Source organism: Somniosus microcephalus, chromosome 9, assembly GCF_052327205.1.
Source record: "Somniosus microcephalus isolate GS21.2 chromosome 9, FLI_Smic_1.0, whole genome shotgun sequence".
In the NCBI taxonomy this organism is placed as follows: Eukaryota; Metazoa; Chordata; class Chondrichthyes; order Squaliformes; family Somniosidae; genus Somniosus; species Somniosus microcephalus.
Genome location: NC_140995.1, coordinates 250920608 through 250944250, shown reverse-complemented (window position 1 = coordinate 250944250; position 23643 = coordinate 250920608).

Sequence of the window (23643 nt, the reverse complement as noted above, 5' to 3'; positions counted from 1 at the left end):
CACTCTGGGTGTGGGGGGGGGGGAGGGGCAGGGTGAGCTCACACTCCGGGTGTGGGTGTGGGGGGAGGGGCAGGGTGAGCTCACACTCCGGGTGTGGGTGTGGGGGGAGGGGCAGGGTGAGCTCACACTCCGGGTGTGGGTGTGGGGGAGGGGCAGGGTGAGCTCACACTCCGGGTGTGGGTATGGGGGGAGGGGCAGGGGTGAGCTCACACTCCGGGTGTGGGGGGAGGGGCAGGGTGAGCTCACACTCCGGGTGTGGGTGTGGGGGGAGGGGCAGGGTGCTGGGCTCACACTCGGGTGTGGGTGTGGGGGAGGGGCAGGGTGAGCTCACACTCCGGGTGTGGGTGCGGGGGGAGGGGCAGGGTGAGCTCACACTCCGGGTGTGGGTGTGGGGGAGGGGCAGGGTGAGCTCACACTCCGGGTTTGGGGTGCGGGGGAGGGGCAGGGTGCTGGGCTCACACTCCGGGTGTGGGTGTGGGGGAGGGGCAGGGTGAGCTCACACTCCGGGTGTGGGTGGGGGGGAGGGGCAGGGTGCTGGGCTCACACTCCGGGTGTGGGTGTGGGGGGAGGGGCAGGGTGAGCTCACACTCCGGGTGTGGGTGTGGGGGGGGAGGGGCAGGGTGAGCTCACACTCCGGGTGTGGGTGTGGGGGGAGGGGCAGGGTGAGCTCACACTCCGGGTGTGGGTGTGGGGGAGGGGCAGGGTGAGCTCACACTCCGGGTGTGGGTGGGGGGAGGGGCAGGGTGAGCTCACACTCCGGGTGTGGGTGTGGGGGGAGGGGCAGGGTGAGCTCACACTCCGGGTGTGGGTGTGGGGGGAGGGGGCAGGGTGAGCTCACACTCCGGGTGTGGGTGTGGGGGAGGGGCAGGGTGAGCTCACACTCCGGGTGTGGGTGTGGGGGAGGGGCAGGGTGAGCTCACACTCCGGGTGTGTGGGGGGAGGGGCAGGGTGAGCTCACACTCCGGGTGTGGGTGTGGGGGGAGGGGCAGGGTGAGCTCACACTCCGGGTGTGGGTGTGGGGGGAGGGGCAGGGTGAGCTCACACTCCGGGTGTGGGGGAGGGGGGAGGGGCAGGGTGAGCTCACATTCCGGGTGTGGGTGTGGGGGAGGGGGCAGGGTGCTGGGCTCACACTCCGGGTGTGGGTTGTGGGGGGAGGGGCCAGGGTGAGCTCACACTCCGGGTGTGGGTGCGGGGGAGGGGCAGGGTGAGCTCACACTCCGGGTGTGGGTCGTGGGGGGAGGGGCAGGGTGAGCTCACACTCCGGGTGTGGGTGTGGGGGGAGGGGCAGGGTGAGCTCACACTCCGGGTGTGGGTGTGGGGGGAGGGGCAGGGTGAGCTCACACTCCGGGTGTGGGTGTGGGGGAGGGGCAGGGTGAGCTCACACTCCAGGGTGTGGGTGTGGGGGAGGGGCAGGGTGAGCTCACACTCTGGGTGTGGCTGTGGGGGGAGGGGCAGGGTGAGCTCACACTCCGGGTGTGGGTGTGGGGGAGGGGCAGGGTGAGCTCACACTCCGGGTGTGGGTGTGGGGGAGGGGCAGGGTGAGCTCACACTCCGGGTATGGGTGTGGGGGGAGGGGCGCAGGGTGCTGGGCTCACACTCCGGGTGTGGGTGTGGGGGGGGGGCAGGGTGAGCTCACACTCCGGGTGTGGGTGTGGGGGAGGGCAGGGTGGCTCACACTCCGGGTGTGGGGTGAGGGGGGAGGGGCAGGGTGCTGGGCTCACACTCCGGGTGTGGGTGTGGGGGGAGGGGCAGGGTGAGCTCACACTCTGGGTGTGGGTGAGGGGGAGGGGCAGGGTGAGCTCACACTCCGGGTGTGGGTGTGGGGGGAGGGGCAGGGTGAGCTCACACTCTGTGTGTGGGTGTGGGGGAGGGGCAGGGTGAGCTCACACTCCGGGTGTGGGGTGTGGGGGAGGGGCAGGGTGAGCTCACACTCCGGGTGTGGGTGTGGGGGAGGGGCAGGGTGAGCTCACACTCCGGGTGTGGGTGTGGGGGGAGGGGCAGGGTGAGCTCACACTCCGGGTGTGGGTGTGGGGGGAGGGGGCAGGGTGCTGGGCTCACACTCCGGGTGTGGGTGTGGGGGGAGGGGCAGGGTGAGCTCACACTCCGGGTGTGGGTGTGGGGGAGGGGCAGGGTGAGCTCACACTCCGGGTGTGGGGGGGGGGGGAGGGGCAGGGTGAGCTCACACTCCGGGTGTGGGTGTGGGGGGGGGCAGGGTGAGCTCACACTCCGGGTGTGGGTGTGGGGGGGAGGGGCAGGGTGAGCTCACACTCCGGGTGTGGGTGTGGGGGGAGGGGCAGGGTGAGCTCACACTCCGGGTGTGGGGGAGGGGGGAGGGGCAGGGTGAGCTCACACTCCGGGTGTGGGTGTGGGGGAGGGGCAGGGTGCTGGGCTCACACTCCGGGTGTGGGTGTGGGGGAGGGGCAGGGTGAGCTCACACTCCGGGTGTGGGTGTGGGGGAGGGGCAGGGTGAGCTCACACTCCGGGTGTGGGGGAGGGGCAGGGTGAGCTCACACTCCGGGTGTGGGTGTGGGGGAGGGGCAGGGTGAGCTCACACTCCGGGTGTGGGTGTGGGGGGGGGGGCAGGGTGCTGGGCTCACACTCCGGGTGTGGGGTGTGGGGGGAGGGGCAGGGTGAGCTCACACTCCGGGTGTGGGTGTGGGGGAGGGGCAGGGTGAGCTCACACTCCGGGTGTGGGTGTGGGGGGAGGGGCAGGGTGAGCTCACACTCCGGGTGTGGGTGTGGGGGAGGGGCAGGGTGAGCTCACACTCCGGGTGTGGGGGGGGGGCAGGGTGAGCTCACACTCCGGGTGTGGGTGTGGGGGAGGGGCAGGGTGAGCTCACACTCTGGGTGTGGCTGTGGGGGGAGGGCCAGGGTGCTGGGCTCACACTCCGGGTGTGGGTGTGGGGGAGGGGCAGGGTGAGCTCACACTCCGGGTGTGGGGGGAGGGTCAGGGTGAGCTCACACTCCGGGTGTGGGTGTGTGGGGGAGGGGCAGGGTGAGCTCACACTCCGGGTGTGGGTGTGGGGGAGGGGCAGGGTGAGCTCACACTCCGGGTGTGGGTGTGGGGGGAGGGGCAGGGTGAGCTCACACTCTGGGTGTGGCTGTGGGCGGAGGGGCAGGGTGAGCTCACACTCCGGGTGTGGGGGGGGGGGGCAGGGTGAGCTCACACTCCGGGTGTGGGTGTGGGGGGAGGGGCAGGGTGAGCTCACACTCTGGGTGTGGGGGGGGGGGAGGGGCAGGGTGAGCTCACACTCCGGGTGTGGGTGTGGGGGGAGGGGCAGGGTGAGCTCACACTCCGGGTGTGGGTATGGGGGGAGGGGCAGGGTGAGCTCACACTCCGGGTGTGGGGGAGGGGCAGGGTGAGCTCACACTCCGGGTGTGGGTGTGGGGGGAGGGGCAGGGTGCTGGGCTCACACTCCGGGTGTGGGTGTGGGGGAGGGGCAGGGTGAGCTCACACTCCGGGTGTGGGTGCGGGGGAGGGGCAGGGTGAGCTCACACTCCGGGTGTGGGTGTGGGGGAGGGGCAGGGTGAGCTCACACTCCGGGTGTGGGTGCGGGGGAGGGGCAGGGTGCTGGGCTCACACTCCGGGTGTGGGTGTGGGGGAGGGGCAGGGTGAGCTCACACTCCGGGTGTGGGGGGGGGGGAGGGGCAGGGTGCTGGGCTCACACTCCGGGTGTGGGTGTGGGGGAGGGGCAGGGTGAGCTCACACTCCGGGTGTGGGTGTGGGGGGAGGGGCAGGGTGAGCTCACACTCCGGGTGTGGGTGTGGGGGAGGGGCAGGGTGAGCTTCACACTCCGGGTGTGGGTGTGGGGGAGGGGCAGGGTGAGCTCACACTCCGGGTGTGGGGGAGGGGCAGGGTGAGCTCACACTCCGGGTGTGGGTGTGGGGGGAGGGGCAGGGTGAGCTCACACTCCGGGTGTGGGTGTGGGGGGAGGGGCAGGGTGAGCTCACACTCCGGGTGTGGGTGTGGGGGGAGGGGGCAGGGTGAGCTCACACTCCGGGTGTGGGTGTGGGGGAGGGGCAGGGTGAGCTCACACTCCGGGTGTGGGGGAGGGGCAGGGTGAGCTCACACTCCGGGTGTGGGTGTGGGGGGAGGGGCAGGGTGAGCTCACACTCCCGGTGTGGGTGTGGGGGGAGGGGCAGGGTGAGCTCACACTCCGGGTGTGGGGGAGGGGGGAGGGGCAGGGTGAGCTCACATTCGGGTGAGCTCACATTCCGGGTGTGGGTGTGGGGGAGGGGCAGGGTGCTGGGCTCACACTCCGGGTGTGGGTGTGGGGGGAGGGCCAGGGTGAGCTCACACTCCGGGTGTGGGTGCGGGGGAGGGGCAGGGTGAGCTCACACTCCGGGTGTGGGTGTGGGGGGAGGGGCAGGGTGAGCTCACACTCCGGGTGTGGGTGTGGGGGAGGGGCAGGGTGAGCTCACACTCCGGGTGTGGGTGTGGGGGGAGGGGCAGGGTGAGCTCACACTCCGGGTGTGGGTGTGGGGGAGGGGCAGGGTGAGCTCACACTCCAGGTGTGGGTGTGGGGGAGGGGCAGGGTGAGCTCACACTCTGGGTGTGGCTGTGGGGGGAGGGGCAGGGTGAGCTCACACTCCGGGTGTGGGTGTGGGGGAGGGGCAGGGTGAGCTCACACTCCGGGTGTGGGTGTGGGGGAGGGGCAGGGTGAGCTCACACTCCGGGTGTGGGTGTGGGGGGAGGGGCAGGGTGCTGGGCTCACACTCCGGGTGTGGGTGTGGGGGGGGGGCAGGGTGAGCTCACACTCCGGGTGTGGGTGTGGGGGAGGGGCAGGGTGCTGGGCTCACACTCCGGGTGTGGGGGAGGGGGAGGGGCAGGGTGCTGGGCTCACACTCCGGGTGTGGGTGTGGGGGGAGGGGCAGGGTGAGCTCACACTCTGGGTGTGGGGGAGGGGGAGGGGCAGGGTGAGCTCACACTCCGGTGTGGGTGTGGGGGAGGGGCAGGGTGAGCTCACACTCTGTGTGTGGGTGTGGGGGAGGGGCAGGGTGAGCTCACACTCCGGGTGTGGGTGTGGGGGAGGGGCAGGGTGAGCTCACACTCCGGGTGTGGGTGTGGGGGAGGGGCAGGGTGAGCTCACACTCCGGGTGTGGGTGTGGGGGAGGGGCAGGGTGAGCTCACACTCCGGGTGTGGGTGTGGGGGGAGGGGCAGGGTGCTGGGCTCACACTCCGGGTGTGGGTGTGGGGGGAGGGGCAGGGTGAGCTCACACTCCGGGTGTGGGTGTGGGGGAGGGGCAGGGTGAGCTCACACTCCGGGTGTGGGGGGGGGGAGGGGCAGGGTGAGCTCACACTCCGGGTGTGGGTGTGGGGGGGGACAGGGTGAGCTCACACTCCGGGTGTGGGTGTGGGGGGGGGGCAGGGTGAGCTCACACTCCGGGTGTGGGTGTGGGGGGGGGGGCAGGGTGAGCTCACACTCCGGGTGTGGGTGTGGGGGGGGGCAGGGTGAGCTCACACTCCGGGTGTGGGTGTGGGGGAGGGGCAGGGTGAGCTCACACTCCGGGTGTGGGTGTGGGGGGGGGGGCAGGGTGAGCTCACACTCCGGGTGTGGGTGTGGGGGGGGGCAGGGTGAGCTCACACTCCGGGTGTGGGTGTGGGGGAGGGGCAGGGTGAGCTCACACTCCGGGTGTGGGGGGGGGGAGGGGCAGGGTGAGCTCACACTCCGGGTGTGGGTGTGGGGGAGGGGCAGGGTGAGCTCACACTCCGGGTGTGGGGGGGGGGAGGGGCAGGGTGAGCTCACACTCCGGGTGTGGGTGTGGGGGAGGGGCAGGGTGCTGGGCTCACACTCCGGGTGTGGGTGTGGGGGAGGGGCAGGGTGAGCTCACACTCCGGGTGTGGGTGTGGGGGAGGGGCAGGGTGAGCTCACACTCCGGGTGTGGGTGTGGGGGAGGGGCAGGGTGAGCTCACACTCCGGGTGTGGGGGGGGGGAGGGGCAGGGTGCGGAGCTCACACTCCGGGTGTGGGTGTGGGGGAGGGGCAGGGTGAGCTCACACTCCGGGTGTGGGGGGGGGGCAGGGTGAGCTCACACTCCGGGTGTGGGTGTGGGGGGAGGGGCAGGGTGAGCTCACACTCCGGGTGTGGGTGTGGGGGAGGGGCAGGGTGAGCTCACACTCCGGGTGTGGGGGGGGGGCAGGGTGAGCTCACACTCCGGGTGTGGGTGTGGGGGGAGGGGCAGGGTGAGCTCACACTCCGGGTGTGGGTGTGGGGGAGGGGCAGGGTGAGCTCACACTCCGGGTGTGGGGGGGGGAGGGGCAGGGTGAGCTCACACTCCGGGTGTGGGTGTGGGGGGAGGGGCAGGGTGAGCTCACACTCCGGGTGTGGGGGAGGGGCAGGGTGGGCTCACACTCCGGGTGTGGGTGTGGGGGAGGGGCAGGGTGAGCTCACACTCCGGGTGTGGGTGTGGGGGAGGGGCAGGGTGAGCTCACACTCCGGGTGTGGTTGTGGGGGAGGGCAGGGTGAGCTCACACTCCGGGTGTGGGTGTGGGGGGAGGGGCAGGGTGAGCTCACACTCCGGGTGTGGGGGAGGGGCAGGGTGGGCTCACACTCCGGGTGTGGGTGTGGGGGAGGGGCAGGGTGAGTTCACACTCTGGGTGTGGGTGTGGGGGGAGGGGCAGGGTGAGCTCACACTCTGGGTGTGGGTGTGGGGGGAGGGGCAGGGTGAGCTCACACTCCGGGTGTGGGGGAGGGGCAGGGTGGGCTCACACTCCGGGTGTGGGTGTGGGGGAGGGGCAGGGTGAGCTCACACTCCGGGTGTGGGTGTGGGGGAGGGGCAGGGTGAGCTCACACTCCGAGTGTGGGGGGGGGAGGGGCAGGGTGAGCTCACACTCCGGGTGTGGGTGTGGGGGAGAGGCAGGGTGAGCTCACACTCCGGGTGTGGGTATGGGGGGAGGGGCAGGGTGAGCTCACACTCCGGGTGTGGGTGTGGGGGAGGGGCAGGGTGAGCTCACACTCCGGGTGTGGGTGTGGGGGAGGGGCAGGGTGAGCTCACACTCCGGGTGTGGGTGTGGGGGAGGGGCAGGGTGCTGGGCTCACACTCCGGGTGTGGGTGTGGGGGGAGAGGCAGGGTGAGCTCACACTCCGGGTGTGGGTGTGGGGGGAGGGGCAGGGTGAGCTCACACTCCGGGTGTGGGTGTGGGGGAGGGGCAGGGTGAGCTCACACTCCGGGTGTGGGTGTGGGGGAGGGGCAGGGTGAGCTCACACTCCGGGTGTGGGTGTGGGGGGAGGGGCAGGGTGAGCTCACACTCCGGGTGTGGGTGTGGGGGAGGGGCAGGGTGAGCTCACACTCCGGGTGTGGGTGTGGAGGAGGGGCAGGGTGAGCTCACACTCTGGGTGTGGGTGTGGGGGGGCAGGGTGAGCTCACACTCCGGGTGTGGGAGTGGGGGAGGGGCAGGGTGAGCTCACACTCCGGGTGTTGGGGGGGGGGGGAGGGGCAGGGTGAGCTCACACTCCGGGTGTGGGTGTGGGGGAGGGGCAGGGTGAGCTCACACTCCGGGTGTGGGTGTGGGGGAGGGGCAGGGTGAGCTCACACTCCGGGTGTGGGTGTGGGGGGAGGGGCAGGGTGCTGGGCTCACACTCCGGGTGTGGGTGTGGGGGGGGGGGCAGGGTGAGCTCACACTCCGGGTGTGGGTGTGGGGGGAGGGGCAGGGTGAGCTCACACTCCGGGTGTGGGTGTGGGGGAGGGGCAGGGTGAGCTCACACTCCGGGTGTGGGGGGGGAGGGGCAGGGTGAGCTCACACTCCGGGTGTGGGGGGGGGAGGGGCAGGGTGAGCTCACACTCCGGGTGTGGGTGTGGGGGAGGGGCAGGGTGAGCTCACACTCTGGGTGTGGGTGTGGGGGAGGGGCAGGGTGAGCTCACACTCCGGGTGTGGGTGTGGGGGAGGGGCAGGGTGAGCTCACACTCCGGGTGTGGGTGTGGGGGGAGGGGCAGGGTGAGCTCACACTCCGGGTGTGGGTGTGGGGGGAGGGGCAGGGTGCTGGGCTCACACTCCGGGTGTGGGTGTGGGGGAGGGGCAGGGTGAGCTCACACTCCGGGTGTGGGTGTGGGGGAGGGGCAGGGTGAGCTCACACTCCGGGTGTGGGTGTGGGGGAGGGGCAGGGTGAGCTCACACTCCGGGTGTGGGTGTGGGGGGAGGGGCAGGGTGAGCTCACACTCCGGGTGTGGGTGTGGGGGAGGGGCAGGGTGAGCTCACACTCCGGGTGTGGGTGTGGGGGGAGGGGCAGGGTGCTGGGCTCACACTCCGGGTGTGGGTGTGGGGGAGGGGCAGGGTGAGCTCACACTCCGGGTGTGGGTGTGGGGGGAGGGGCAGGGTGAGCTGACACTCCGGGTGTGGGTGTGGGGGAGCCCAGCAGGGTGCTGGGCTCACACTCCGGGTGTGGGTGTGGGGGAGGGGCAGGTGAGCTCACACTCCGGGTGTGGGTGTGGGGGAGGGGCAGAGTGAGCTCACACTCTGGGTGTGGGTGTGGGGGAGGGGCAGGGTGAGCTCACACTCCGGGTGTGGGTGTGGGGGGAGGGGCAGGGTGAGCTCACACTCCGGGTGTGGGTGTGGGGGAGGGGCAGGGTGAGCTCACACTCGGGTGTGGGCGTGGGGGAGGGGCAGGGTGAGCTCACACTCCGGGTGTGGCTGTGGGGGAGGGGCAGGGTGAGCTCACACTCCGGGTGTGGGTGTGGGGGAGGGGCAGGGTGCTGGGCTCACACTCCGGGTGTGGGTGTGGGGGAGGGGCAGGGTGAGCTCACACTCCGGGTGTGGGTGTGGGGGGGAGGGGCAGGGTGAGCTCACACTCCGGGTGTGGGTGTGGGGGGAGGGGCAGGGTGAGCTCACACTCCGGGTGTGGGTGTGGGGGAGGGGCAGGGTGAGCTCACACTCCGGGTGTGGGTGTGGGGGGAGGGGCAGGGTGAGCTCACACTCCGGGTGTGGGTGTGGGGGAGGGGCAGGGTGAGCTCACACTCCGGGTGTGGGTGTGGGGGGAGGGGCAGGGTGAGCTCACACTCCGGGTGTGGGTGTGGGGGAGGGGCAGGGTGAGCTGACACTCCGGGTGTGGGTGTGGGGGGAGGGGCAGGGTGCTGGCTCACACTCCGGGTGTGGGTGTGGGGGAGGGGCAGGGTGAGCTCACACTCCGGGTGTGGGTTGTGGGGGAGGGGCAGGGTGAGCTCACACTCCGGGTGTGGGTGTGGGGGAGGGGCAGGGTGAGCTCACACTCCGGGTGTGGGTGTGGGGGAGGGGCAGGGTGAGCTCACACTCTGGGTGTGGGTGTGGGGGAGGGGCAGGGTGAGCTGACACTCCGGGTGTGGGTGTGGGGGGAGGGGCAGGGTGAGCTCACACTCCGGTGTGGGTGTGGGGGAGGGGCAGGGTGTGCTCACACTCCGGGTGTGGGTGTGGGGGAGGGGCAGGGTGAGCTCACACTCCGGGTGTGGGTGTGGGGGAGGGGCAGGGTGCTGGGCTCACACTCGAGTGTGGGTGTGGGGGAGGGGCAGGGTGCTGGGCTCACACTCCGGGTGTGGCTGTGGGGGGAGGGGCAGGGTGCTGGGCTCACACTCCGACTGTGGGGGGGGGAGGGCAGGGTGAGCTCACACTCCGGGTGTGGGTGTGCGGGGGAGGGGCAGGGTGAGCTCACACTCCGGGTGTGGGGGAGGGGCAGGGTGAGATCACACTCCGGGTGTGGGTGTGGGGGAGGGGCAGGGTGAGCTCACACTCCGGGTGTGGGTGTGGGGGGAGGGGCAGGGTGAGCTCACACTCCGGGTGTGGGTGTGGGGGAGGGGCAGGATGAGCTCACACTCCGGGTGTGGGTGTGGGGGAGGGGCTGGGTGCTGCGCTCACACTCCGGGTGTGGGGGGATGGGCAGGATGCTGGGCTCACACTCCGGGTGTGGGTGTGGGGGAGGGGCAGGGGGAGCTCACACTCCGGGTGTGGGTGTGGGGGAGGGGCTGGGTGAGCTCACACTCCGGGTGTGGGTGTGGGGGAGGGGCAGGGTGAGCTCACACTCCGGGTGTGGGTGTGGGGGAGGGGCAGGGTGCTGGCTCACACTCCGGGTGTGGGTGTGGGGGGAGGGGCAGGGTGAGCTCACACTCCGGGTGTGGGTGTGGGGGGAGGGGCAGGGTGAGCTCACACTCCGGGTGTGGGTGTGGGGGAGGGGCAGGGTGAGCTCACACTCCGGGTGTGGGTGTGGGGGAGGGGCAGGGTGAGCTCACACTCCGGGTGTGGGTGTGGGGGAGGGGCAGGGTGAGCTCACACTCCGGGTGTGGGTGTGGGGGAGGGGCAGGGTGAGCTCACACTCCGGGTGTGGGTGTGGAGGAGGGGCAGGGTGAGCTCACACTCTGGGTGTGGGTGTGGGGGGGCAGGGTGAGCTCACACTCCGGGTGTGGGAGTGGGGGAGGGGCAGGGTGAGCTCACACTCCAGGTGTTGGGGGGGGGGAGGGGCAGGGTGAGCTCACACTCCGGGTGTGGGTGTGGGGGGGAGGGGCAGGGTGCTGGGCTCACACTCCGGGTGTGGGTGTGGGGGGGGGCAGGGTGAGCTCACACTCGGGTGTGGGTGTGGGGGGAGGGGCAGGGTGAGCTCACACTCCGGGTGTGGGTGTGGGGGAGGGGCAGGGTGAGCTCACACTCCGGGTGTGGGGGGGGAGGGGCAAGGTGAGCTCACACTCCGGGTGTGGGGGGGGGAGGGGCAGGGTGAGCTCACACTCCGGGTGTGGGTGTGGGGGGGGGAGGGGGCAGGGTGAGCTCACACTCCGGGTGTGGGGGTGGGGGAGGGGCAGGGTGAGCTCACACTCTGGGTGTGGGTGTGGGGAGGGGCAGGGTGAGCTCACACTCGGTGTGGGTGTGGGGGAGGGGCAGGGTGAGCTCACACTCCGGGTGTGGGTGTGGGGGGGAGGGGCAGGGTGAGCTCACACTCCGGGTGTGGGTGTGGGGGGAGGGGCAGGGTGCTGGGCTCACACTCCGGGTGTGGGTGTGGGGGAGGGGCAGGGTGAGCTCACACTCCGGGTGTGGGTGTGGGGGAGGGGCAGGGTGAGCTCACACTCCGGGTGTGGGTGTGGGGGAGGGGCAGGGTGCTGGGCTCACACTCCGGTGTGGGTGTGGGGGAGGGGCAGGGTGAGCTCACACTCCGGGTGTGGGTGTGGGGGAGGGGCAGGGTGAGCTCACACTCCGGGTGTGGGTGTGGGGGAGGGGCAGGGTGCTGGGCTCACACTCCGGGTGTGGGTGTGGGGGAGGGGCAGGGTGAGCTCACACTCCGGGTGTGGGTGTGGGGGAGGGGCAGGGTGAGCTCACACTCCGGGTGTGGGTGTGGGGGAGGGGCAGGGTGAGCTCACACTCCGGGTGTGGGTGTGGGGGGAGGGGCAGGGTGAGCTCACACTCCGGGTGTGGGTGTGGGGGAGGGGCAGGGTGAGCTCACACTCCGGGTGTGGGTGTGGGGGGAGGGGCAGGGTGAGCTCACACTCCGGGTGTGGGTGTGGGGGAGGGGCAGGGTGCTGGGCTCACACTCCGGGTGTGGGTGTGGGGGGAGGGGCAGGGGTGAGCTCACACTCCGGGTGTGGGTGTGGGGAGGGGCAGGGTGAGCTGACACTCCGGGTGTGGGTGTGGGGGAGTGGCAGGTGAGCTCACACTCCGGGTGTGGGTGTGGGGGAGGGGCAGGGTGAGCTCACACTCCGGGTGTGGGTGTGGGGGGAGGGGCAGGGTGAGCTCACACTCCGGGTGTGGGTGTGGGGGAGGGGCAGGGTGAGCTCACACTCCGGGTGTGGGTGTGGGGGGAGGGGCAGGGTGAGCTCACACTCCGGGTGTGGGTGTGGGGGGAGGGGCAGGGTGAGCTGACACTCCGGGTGTGGGTGTGGGGGGAGGGGCAGGGGTGCTGGGCTCACACTCCGGGTGTGGGTGTGGGGGAGGGGCAGGGTGAGCTCACACTCCGGGTGTGGGTGTGGGGGGAGGGGCAGGGTGAGCTGACACTCCGGGTGTGGGTGTGGGGGAGGGGCAGGGTGCTGGGCTCACACTCCGGGTGTGGGTGTGGGGGAGGGGCAGGGTGAGCTCACACTCTGTGTGTGGGGTGTGGGGGAGGGGCAGGGTGAGCTCACAACTCCGGGTGTGGGTGTGGGGGAGGGGCAGGGTGAGCTCACACTCCGGGTGTGGGTGTGGGGGAGGGGCAGGGTGAGCTCACACTCCGGGTGTGGGTGTGGGGGAGGGGCAGGGTGAGCTCACACTCCGGGTGTGGGTGTGGGGGAGGGGCGGGGTGCTGGGCTCACACTCCGGGTGTGGGTGTGGGGGGAGGGGCAGGGTGAGCTCACACTCCGGGTGTGGGTGTGGGGGAGGGGCAGGGTGAGCTCACACTCCGGGTGTGGGGGGGGGGGAGGGGCAGGGTGAGCTCACACTCCGGGTGTGGGTGTGGGGGGGGGCAGGGTGAGCTCACACTCCGGGTGTGGGTGTGGGGGGGGGGCAGGGTGAGCTCACACTCCGGGTGTGGGTGTGGGGGGGGGGGCAGGGTGAGCTCACACTCCGGGTGTGGGTGTGGGGGGGGGCAGGGTGAGCTCACACTCCGGGTGTGGGTGTGGGGGAGGGGCAGGGTGAGCTCACACTCCGGGTGTGGGTGTGGGGGGGGGGGCAGGGGTGAGCTCACACTCCGGGTGTGGGTGTGGGGGGGGGCAGGGTGAGCTCACACTCGGGTGTGGGTGTGGGGGAGGGGCAGGGTGAGCTCACACTCCGGGTGTGGGGGGGGGGGAGGGGCAGGGTGAGCTCACACTCCGGGTGTGGGTGTGGGGAGGGGCAGGGTGAGCTCACACTCCGGGTGTGGGGGGGGAGGGGCAGGGTGAGCTCACACTCCGGTGTGGGTGTGGGGGAGGGGCAGGGTGCTGGGCTCACACTCCGGGTGTGGGTGTGGGGGAGGGGCAGGGTGAGCTCACACTCCGGGTGTGGGTGTGGGGGAGGGGCAGGGTGAGCTCACACTCCGGGTGTGGGTGTGGGGGAGGGGCAGGGTGAGCTCACACTCCGGGGTGTGGGGGGGGAGGGGCAGGGTGCGGAGCTCACGTGGGTGTGGGGGAGGGGCAGGGTGAGCTCACACTCCGGGTGTGGGGGGGGGGGCAGGGTGAGCTCACACTCCGGGTGTGGGTGTGGGGGGAGGGGCAGGGTGAGCTCACACTCCGGGTGTGGGTGTGGGGGAGGGGCAGGGTGAGCTCACACTCCGGGTGTGGGGGGGGGGGCAGGGTGAGCTCACACTCCGGGTGTGGGTGTGGGGGGAGGGGCAGGGTGAGCTCACACTCCGGGTGTGGGTGTGGGGGAGGGGCAGGGTGAGCTCACACTCCGGGTGTGGGGGGGGGAGGGGCAGGGTGAGCTCACACTCCGGGTGTGGGTGTGGGGGGAGGGGCAGGGTGAGCTCACACTCCGGGTGTGGGGGAGGGGCAGGGTGGGCTCACACTCCGGGTGTGGGTGTGGGGGAGGGGCAGGGTGAGCTCACACTCCGGGTGTGGGTGTGGGGGAGGGGCAGGGTGAGCTCACACTCCGGGTGTGGTTGTGGGGGAGGGCAGGGTGAGCTCACACTCCGGGTGTGGGTGTGGGGGGAGGGGCAGGGTGAGCTCACACTCCGGGTGTGGGGGAGGGGCAGGGTGGGCTCACACTCCGGGTGTGGGTGTGGGGGAGGGGCAGGGTGAGTTCACACTCTGGGTGTGGGTGTGGGGGGAGGGGCAGGGTGAGCTCACACTCTGGGTGTGGGTGTGGGGGGAGGGGCAGGGTGAGCTCACACTCCGGGTGTGGGGGAGGGGCAGGGTGGGCTCACACTCCGGGTGTGGGTGTGGGGGAGGGGCAGGGTGAGCTCACACTCCGGGTGTGGGTGTGGGGGAGGGGCAGGGTGAGCTCACACTCCGAGTGTGGGGGTGGGAGGGGCAGGGTGAGCTCACACTCCGGGTGTGGGTGTGGGGGAGAGGCAGGGTGAGCTCACACTCCGGGTGTGGGTATGGGGGGAGGGGCAGGGTGAGCTCACACTCCGGGTGTGGGTGTGGGGGAGGGGCAGGGTGAGCTCACACTCCGGGTGTGGGTGTGGGGGAGGGGCAGGGTGAGCTCACACTCCGGGTGTGGGTGTGGGGGAGGGGCAGGGTGCTGGGCTCACACTCCGGGTGTGGGTGTGGGGGGAGAGGCAGAGTGAGCTCACACTCCGGGTGTGGGTGTGGGGGGAGGGGCAGGGTGAGCTCACACTCCGGGTGTGGGTGTGGGGGAGGGGCAGGGTGAGCTCACACTCCGGGTGTGGGTGTGGGGGGAGGGGCAGGGTGAGCTCACACTCCGGGTGTGGGTGTGGGGGAGGGGCAGGGTGAGCTCACACTCCGGGTGTGGGTGTGGGGGAGGGGCAGGGTGAGCTCACACTCCGGGTGTGGGTGTGGAGGAGGGGCAGGGTGAGCTCACACTCCGGGTGTGGGTGTGGGGGGGGGGGGCAGGGTGAGCTCACACTCCGGGTGTGGGTGTGGGGGAGGGGCAGGGTGCTGGGCTCACACTCCGGGTGTGGGGGAGGGGCAGGGTGAGCTCACACTCTGGGTGTGGGTGTGGGGGGGCAGGGTGAGCTCACACTCCGGGTGTGGGAGTGGGGGAGGGGCAGGGTGAGCTCACACTCCGGGTGTTGGGGGGGGGGGAGGGGCAGGGTGAGCTCACACTCCGGGTGTGGGTGTGGGGGAGGGGCAGGGTGAGCTCACACTCCGGGTGTGGGTGTGGGGGAGGGGCAGGGTGAGCTCACACTCCGGGTGTGGGTGTGGGGGGAGGGGCAGGGTGCTGGGCTCACACTCCGGGTGTGGGTGTGGGGGGGGGGGGCAGGGTGAGCTCACACTCCGGGTGTGGGTGTGGGGGGAGGGGCAGGGTGAGCTCACACTCCGGGTGTGGGTGTGGGGGAGGGGCAGGGTGAGCTCACACTCCGGGTGTGGGGGGGGAGGGGCAGGGTGAGCTCACACTCCGGGTGTGGGGGGGGGAGGGGCAGGGTGAGCTCACACTCCGGGTGTGGGTGTGGGGGAGGGGCAGGGTGAGCTCACACTCTGGGTGTGGGTGTGGGGGAGGGGCAGGGTGAGCTCACACTCCGGGTGTGGGTGTGGGGGAGGGGCAGGGTGAGCTCACACTCCGGGTGTGGGTGTGGGGGGAGGGGCAGGGTGAGCTCACACTCCGGGTGTGGGTGTGGGGGGAGGGGCAGGGTGCTGGGCTCACACTCCGGGTGTGGGTGTGGGGGAGGGGCAGGGTGAGCTCACACTCCGGGTGTGGGTGTGGGGGAGGGGCAGGGTGAGCTCACACTCCGGGTGTGGGTGTGGGGGAGGGGCAGGGTGAGCTCACACTCCGGGTGTGGGTGTGGGGGGAGGGGCAGGGTGAGCTCACACTCCGGGTGTGGGTGTGGGGGAGGGGCAGGGTGAGCTCACACTCCGGGTGTGGGTGTGGGGGGAGGGGCAGGGTGCTGGGCTCACACTCCGGGTGTGGGTGTGGGGGAGGGGCAGGGTGAGCTCACACTCCGGGTGTGGGTGTGGGGGGAGGGGCAGGGTGAGCTGACACTCCGGGTGTGGGTGTGGGGGAGGGGCAGGGTGCTGGGCTCACACTCCGGGTGTGGGTGTGGGGGAGGGGCAGGGTGAGCTCACACTCCGGGTGTGGGTGTGGGGGAGGGGCAGAGTGAGCTCACACTCTGGGTGTGGGTGTGGGGGAGGGGCAGGGTGAGCTCACACTCCGGGTGTGGGTGTGGGGGGAGGGGCAGGGTGAGCTCACACTCCGGGTGTGGGTGTGGGGGAGGGGCAGGGTGAGCTCACACTCCGGGTGTGGGCGTGGGGGAGGGGCAGGGTGCTGGGCTCACACTCCGAGTGTGGGTGTGGGGGAGGGGCAGGGTGAGCTCACACTCCGGGTGTGGCTGTGGGGGAGGGGCAGGGTGAGCTCACACTCCGGGTGTGGGTGTGGGGGAGGGGCAGGGTGCTGGGCTCACACTCCGGGTGTGGGTGTGGGGGAGGGGCAGGGTGAGCTCACACTCCGGGTGTGGGTGTGGGGGGAGGGGCAGGGTGAGCTCACACTCCGGGTGTGGGTGTGGGGGGAGGGGCAGGGTGAGCTCACACTCCGGGTGTGGGTGTGGGGGAGGGGCAGGGTGAGCTCACACTCCGGGTGTGGGTGTGGGGGGAGGGGCAGGGTGAGCTCACACTCCGGGTGTGGGTGTGGGGGAGGGGCAGGGTGAGCTCACACTCCGGGTGTGGGTGTGGGGGGAGGGGCAGGGTGAGCTCACACTCCGGGTGTGGGTGTGGGGGAGGGGCAGGGTGAGCTGACACTCCGGGTGTGGGTGTGGGGGGAGGGGCAGGGTGCTGGGCTCACACTCCGGGTGTGGGTGTGGGGGAGGGGCAGGGTGAGCTCACACTCCGGGTGTGGGTGTGGGGGAGGGGCAGGGTGAGCTCACACTCCGGGTGTGGGTGTGGGGGAGGGGCAGGGTGAGCTCACACTCCGGGTGTGGGTGTGGGGGAGGGGCAGGGTGAGCTCACACTCTGGGTGTGGGTGTGGGGGAGGGGCAGGGTGAGCTGACACTCCGGGTGTGGGTGTGGGGGGAGGGGCAGAGTGAGCTCACACTCTGGGTGTGGGTGTGGGGGAGGGGCAGGGTGTGCTCACACTCCGGGTGTGGGTGTGGGGGAGGGGCAGGGTGAGCTCACACTCCGGGTGTGGGTGTGGGGGAGGGGCAGGGTGCTGGGCTCACACTCCGAGTGTGGGTGTGGGGGAGGGGCAGGGTGCTGGGCTCACACTCCGGGTGTGGCTGTGGGGGGAGGGGCAGGGTGCTGGCTCACACTCCGACTGTGGGGGGGGGAGGGGCAGGGTGAGCTCACACTCCGGGTGTGGGTGTGCGGGGGAGGGGCAGGGTGAGCTCACACTCCGGGTGTGGGGGAGGGGCAGGGTGAGATCACACTCCGGGTGTGGGTGTGGGGGAGGGGCAGGGTGAGCTCACACTCCGGGTGTGGGTGTGGGGGGAGGGGCAGGGTGAGCTCACACTCCGGGTGTGGGTGTGGGGGAGGGGCAGGATGAGCTCACACTCCGGGTGTGGGTGTGGGGGAGGGGCTGGGTGCTGCGCTCACACTCCGGGTGTGGGGGGATGGGCAGGATGCTGGGCTCACACTCCGGGTGTGGGTGTGGGGGGAGGGGCAGGGTGAGCTCACACTCCGGGTGTGGGTGTGGGGGAGGGGCTGGGTGAGCTCACACTCCGGGTGTGGGTGTGGGGGAGGGGCAGGGTGAGCTCACACTCCGGGTGTGGGTGTGGGGGAGGGGCAGGGTGCTGGGCTCACACTCCGGGTGTGGGTGTGGGGGGAGGGGCAGGGTGAGCTCACACTCCGGGTGTGGGTGTGGGGGGAGGGGCAGGGTGAGCTCACACTCCGGGTGTGGGTGTGGGGGAGGGGCAGGGTGAGCTCACACTCCGGGTGTGGGTGTGGGGGAGGGGCAGGGTGAGCTCACACTCCGGGTGTGGGTGTGGGGGAGGGGCAGGGTGAGCTCACACTCCGGGTGTGGGTGTGGGGGAGGGGCAGGGTGAGCTCACACTCCGGGTGTGGGTGTGGAGGAGGGGCAGGGTGAGCTCACACTCTGGGTGTGGGTGTGGGGGGGCAGGGTGAGCTCACACTCCGGGTGTGGGAGTGGGGGAGGGGCAGGGTGAGCTCACACTCCAGGTGTTGGGGGGGGGGAGGGGCAGGGTGAGCTCACACTCCGGGTGTGGGTGTGGGGGGAGGGGCAGGGTGCTGGGCTCACACTCCGGGTGTGGGTGTGGGGGGGGGGCAGGGTGAGCTCACACTCCGGGTGTGGGTGTGGGGGGAGGGGCAGGGTGAGCTCACACTCCGGGTGTGGGTGTGGGGGAGGGGCAGGGTGAGCTCACACTCCGGGTGTGGGGGGGGAGGGGCAAGGTGAGCTCACACTCCGGGTGTGGGGGGGGGAGGGGCAGGGTGAGCTCACACTCCGGGTGTGGGTGTGGGGGGGGGAGGGGCAGGGTGAGCTCACACTCCGGGTGTGGGGGTGGGGGAGGGGCAGGGTGAGCTCACACTCTGGGTGTGGGTGTGGGGGAGGGGCAGGGTGAGCTCACACTCCGGGTGTGGGTGTGGGGGGAGGGGCAGGGTGAGCTCACACTCCGGGTGTGGGTGTGGGGGGAGGGGCAGGGTGCTGGGCTCACACTCCGGGTGTGGGTGTGGGGGAGGGGCAGGGTGAGCTCACACTCCGGGTGTGGGTGTGGGGGAGGGGCAGGGTGAGCTCACACTCCGGGTGTGGGTGTGGGGGAGGGGCAGGGTGCTGGGCTCACACTCCGGGTGTGGGTGTGGGGGAGGGGCAGGGTGAGCTCACACTCCGGGTGTGGGTGTGGGGGAGGGGCAGGGTGAGCTCACACTCCGGGTGTGGGTGTGGGGGAGGGGCAGGGTGCTGGGCTCACACTCCGGGTGTGGGTGTGGGGGAGGGGCAGGGTGAGCTCACACTCCGGGTGTGGGTGTGGGGGAGGGGCAGGGTGAGCTCACACTCCGGGTGTGGGTGTGGGGGAGGGGCAGGGTGAGCTCACACTCCGGGTGTGGGTGTGGGGGGAGGGGCAGGGTGAGCTCACACTCCGGGTGTGGGTGTGGGGGAGGGGCAGGGTGAGCTCACACTCCGGGTGTGGGTGTGGGGGGAGGGGCAGGGTGAGCTCACACTCCGGGTGTGGGTGTGGGGGAGGGGCAGGGTGCTGGGCTCACACTCCGGGTGTGGGTGTGGGGGGAGGGGCAGGGTGAGCTCACACTCCGGGTGTGGGTGTGGGGGAGGGGCAGGGTGAGCTGACACTCCGGGTGTGGGTGTGGGGGAGGGGCAGGGTGAGCTCACACTCCGGGTGTGGGTGTGGGGGAGGGGCAGGGTGAGCTCACACTCCGGGTGTGGGTGTGGGGGGAGGGGCAGGGTGAGCTCACACTCCGGGTGTGGGTGTGGGGGAGGGGCAGGGTGAGCTCACACTCCGGGTGTGGGTGTGGGGGGAGGGGCAGGGTGAGCTCACACTCCGGGTGTGGGTGTGGGGGGAGGGGCAGGGTGAGCTCACACTCCGGGTGTGGGTGTGGGGGAGGGGCAGGGTGAGCTCACACTCCGGGTGTGGGTGTGGGGGAGGGGCAGGGTGCTGGGCTCACACTCCGGGTGTGGGTGTGGGGGAGGGTCAGGGTGAGCTCACACTCCGGGTGTGGGTGTGGGGGAGGGGCAGGGTGAGCTCACACTCCGGGTGTGGGTGTGGGGGAGGGTCAGGGTGAGCTCACACTCCGGGTGTGGGTGCGGGGGAGGGTCAGGGTGAGCTCACACTCCGGGTGTGGGTGTGGGGGAGGGGCAGGGTGAGCTCACACTCCGGGTGTGGGTGTGGGGGAGGGGCAGGGTGAGCTCACACTCCGGGTGTGGGTGTGGGGGAGGGGCAGGTGCTGGGCTCACACTCCGGGTGTGGGTGTGGGGGAGGGGCAGGGTGAGCTCACACTCCGGGTGTGGGTGTGGGGGAGGGGCAGGGTGAGCTCACACTCCGGGTGTGGGTGTGGGGGGAGGGGCAGGGTGAGCTCACACTCCGCGTGTGGGTGTGGGGGAGGGGCAGGGTGAGCTGACACTCCGGGTGTGGGTGTGGGGGGAGGGGCAGGGTGCTGGGCTCACACTCCGACTGTGGGGGGGGGAGGGGCAGGGTGAGCTCACACTCCGGGTGTGGGTGTGCGGGGGAGGGGCAGGGTGAGCTCACACTCCGGGTGTGGGGGAGGGGCAGGGTGAGATCACACTCCGGGTGTGGGTGTGGGGGAGGGGCAGGGTGAGCTCACACTCCGGGTGTGGGTGTGGGGGGAGGGGCAGGGTGAGCTCACACTCCGGGTGTGGGTGTGGGGGAGGGGCAGGATGAGCTCACACTCCGGGTGTGGGTGTGGGGGAGGGGCTGGGTGCTGCGCTCACACTCCGGGTGTGGGGGGATGGGCAGGGTGCTGGGCTCACACTCCGGGTGTGGGTGTGGGGGGAGGGGCAGGGTGAGCTCACACTCCGGGTGTGGGTGTGGGGGAGGGGCTGGGTGAGCTCACACTCCGGGTGTGGGTGTGGGGGAGGGGGAGGGTGAGCTCACACTCCGGGTGTGGGTGTGGGGGAGGGGCAGGGTGAGCTCACACTCCGGGTGTGGGTGTGGGGGAGGGGCAGGGTGAGCACACACTCCGGGTGTGGGTGTGGGGGAGGGGCAGGATGAGCTCACACTCCGGGTGTGGGTGTGGGGGAGGGGCTGGGTGCTGCGCTCACACTCCGGGTGTGTGTGTGGGGGGAGGGGGCAGGGTGAGCTCACACTCCGGGTGTGGGGGGGGGGAGGGGCAGGGTGAGCTCACACTCCGGGTGTGGGTGTGGGGGAGGGGCAGGGTGAGCTCACACTCCGGGTGTGGGTGTGGGGGAGGGGCAGGGTGAGCTCACACTCCGGGTGTGGGTGTGGGGGAGGGGGAGGGACAGGGTGAGCTCACACTCCGGGTGTGGGTGTGGGGGAGGGGAAGGGTGAGCTCACACTCCGGGTGTGGGTGTGGGGGGGAGGGGCAGGGTGAGCTCACACTCCGGGTGTGGGTGTGGGGGGAGGGGCAGGGTGAGCTCACACTCCGGGTGTGGGTGTGGGGGGAGGGGCAGGGTGGGCTCACACTCCGGGTGTGGGTGTGGGGGAGGGGCAGGGTGAGCTCACACTCCGGGTGTGGGTGTGGGGGGGAGGGGCAGGGTGAGCTCACACTCCGGGTGTGGGTGTGGGGGAGGGGCAGGGTGAGCTCACACTCCGGGTGTGGGTGTGGGGGAGGGGCAGGGTGAGCTCACACTCCGGGTGTGGGTGTGGGGGAGGGGCAGGGTGAGCTCACACTCTGGGTGTGGGTGTGGGGGAGGGGCAGGGTGAGTTCACACTCCGGGTGTGGGTGTGGGGAGGGGCAGGGTGAGCTCACACTCCGGGTGTGGGTGTGTGGGAGGGGCAGGGTGAGCTCACACTCCGGGTGTGGGGGGGGGGGCAGGGTGAGCTCACACTCCGGGTGTGGGGGAGGGGCAGGGTGAGCTCACACTCCGGGTGTGGGGGAGGGGCAGGGTGAGCTCACACTCCGGGTGTGGGTGTGGGGGAGGGGCAGGGTGCTGGGCTCACACTCCGGGTGTGGGTGTGGGGGAGGGGCAGGGTGAGCTCACACTCCGGGTGTGGGTGTGGGGGGAGGGGCAGGGTGAGCTCACACTCCGGGTGTGGGTGTGGGGGAGGGGCAGGGTGAGCTCACACTCTGGGTGTGGGTGTGGGGGAGGGGCAGGGTGAGCTCACACTCCGGGTGTGGGTGTGGGGGAGGGGCAGGGTGAGCTCGCACTCCAGGTGTGGGTGTGGGGGGAGGGGCAGGGTGAGCTCACACTCCGGGTGTGGGTGTGGGGGAGGGGCAGGGTGAGCTCACACTCCGGGTGTGGGTGTGGGGGAGGGGCAGGGTGAGCTCACACTCCGGGTGTGGGTGTGGGGGAGGGGCAGGGTGAGCTCACACTCCGGGTGTGGGTGTGGGGGGAGGGGCAGGGTGAGCTCACACTCCGGGTGTGGGTGTGGAGGAGGGGCAGGGTGAGCTCACACTCTGGGTGTGGGTGTGGGTGAGGGGCAGGGTGAGCTCACACTCCGGGTGTGGGTGTGGGGGGAGGGGCAGGGTGCTGGGCTCACACTCCGCGTGTGGGGGAGGGGCAGGTTGAGCTCACACTCCGGGTGTGGGGGAGGGGGGAGGGGCAGGGTGAGCTCACACTCCGGGTGTGGGTGTGGGGGGAGGGGCAGGGTGCTGGGCTCACACTCCGGGTGTGGGTGTGGGGGAGGGGCAGGGTGAGCTCACACTCCGGGTGTGGGGGAGGGGGGAGGGGCAGGGTGAGCTCACACTCCGGGTGTGGGTGTGGGGGAGGGGCAGGGTGAGCTCCCACTCCGGGTGTGGGTGTGGGGGGAGGGGCAGGGTGAGCTCACACTCTGGGTGTGGGTGTGGGGGGAGGGGGCAGGGTGAGCTCACACTCCGGGTGTGGGTGTGGGGGGAGGGGCAGGGTGAGCTCACACTCTGGGTGTGGGTGTGGGGGGAGGGGCAGGGTGAGCTCACACTCCGGGTGTGGGTGTGGGGGAGGGGCAGGGTGAGCTCACACTCCGGGTGTGGGTGTGGGGGGAGGGGCAGGGTGAGCTCACACTCCGGGTGTGGGTGTGGGGGAGGGGCAGGGTGAGCTCACACTCCGGGTGTGGGTGTGGGGGGAGGGGCAGGGTGCTGGGCTCACACTCCGGGTGTGGGTGTGGGGGAGGGGCAGGGTGCTGGGTCACACTCCGGGTGTGGGTGTGGGGGAGGGGCAGGGTGAGCTCACACTCCGGGTGTGGGTGTGGGGGAGGGGGCAGGGTGCTGGGCTCACACTGTGGGTGTGGGGGGGGGGGCAGGGTGAGCTCACACTCCGGGTGTGGGTGTGGGGGAGGGGCAGGGTGCTGGGCTCACACTCCGGGTGTGGGTGTGGGGGAGGGGCAGGGTGAGCTCACACTCTGGGTGTGGGTGTGGGGGAGGGGCAGGGTGCTGGGCTCACACTCCGGGTGTGGGTGGGGGGGAGGGGCAGGGTGAGCTCACACTCCGGGTGTGGGTGTGGGGTGGGGGGCAGGGTGAGCTCACACTCCGGGTGTGGGTGTGGGGGAGGGGCAGTGTGAGCTCACACTCCGGGTGTGGGTGTGGGGGGGGGAGGGGCAGGGTGAGCTCACACTCCGGGTGTGGGTGTGGGGGAGGGGCAGGGTGCTGGGCTCACACTCCGGGTGTGGGTGGGGGAGGGGCAGGGTGAGCTCACACTCCGGGTGTGGGTGTGGGGGGGAGGGGCAGGGTGAGCTCACACTCCGGGTGTGGTTGTGGGGGAGGGGCAGGGTGAGCTCACACTCCGGGTGTGGGTGTGGGGGAGGGGCAGGGTGCTGGGCTCACACTCCGGGTGTGGGTGCGGGGGGAGGGGCAGGGTGAGCTCACACTCCGGGTGTGGGTGTGGGGGAGGGGCAGGGTGAGCTCACACTCCGGGTGTGGGTGTGGGGGGAGGGGCAGGGTGAGCTCACACTCCGGGCGTGGGTGTGGGGGAGGGGAGGGTGAGCTCACACTCCGGGTGTGGGTGTGGGGGAGGGGCAGGGTGAGCTCACACTCCGGGTGTGGGTGTGGGGGAGGGGCAGGGTGAGCTCACACTCCGGGTGTGGGTGTGGGGGAGGGGCAGGGTGAGCTCACACTCCGGGTGTGGGTGTGGGGGAGGGGCTGGGTGCTGCGCTCACACTCCGGGTGTGTGTGTGGGGGAGGGGCAGGGTGAGCTCACACTCCGGTGTGGGGGGGGGAGGGGCAGGGTGAGCTCACACTCCGGGTGTGGGTGTGGGGGGAGGGGCAGGGTGAGCTCACACTCCGGGTGTGGGTGTGGGGGGGGAGGGGGCAGGGTGAGCTCACACTCCGGGTGTCGGTGTGGGGGGAGGGGGAGGGACAGGGTGAGCTCACACTCCGGGTGTGGGTGTGGGGGAGGGGAAGGGTGAGCTCACACTCCGGGTGTGGGTGTGGGGGGGAGGGGCAGGGTGAGCTCACACTCCGGGTGTGGGTGTGGGGGAGGGGCAGGGTGAGCTCACACTCCGGGTGTGGGTGTGGGGGGAGGGGCAGGGTGAGCTCACACTCCGGGTGGTGGGTGTGGGGGGAGGGGCAGGGTGAGCTCACACTCCGGGTGTGGGTGTGGGGGGAGGGGCAGGGTGAGCTCACA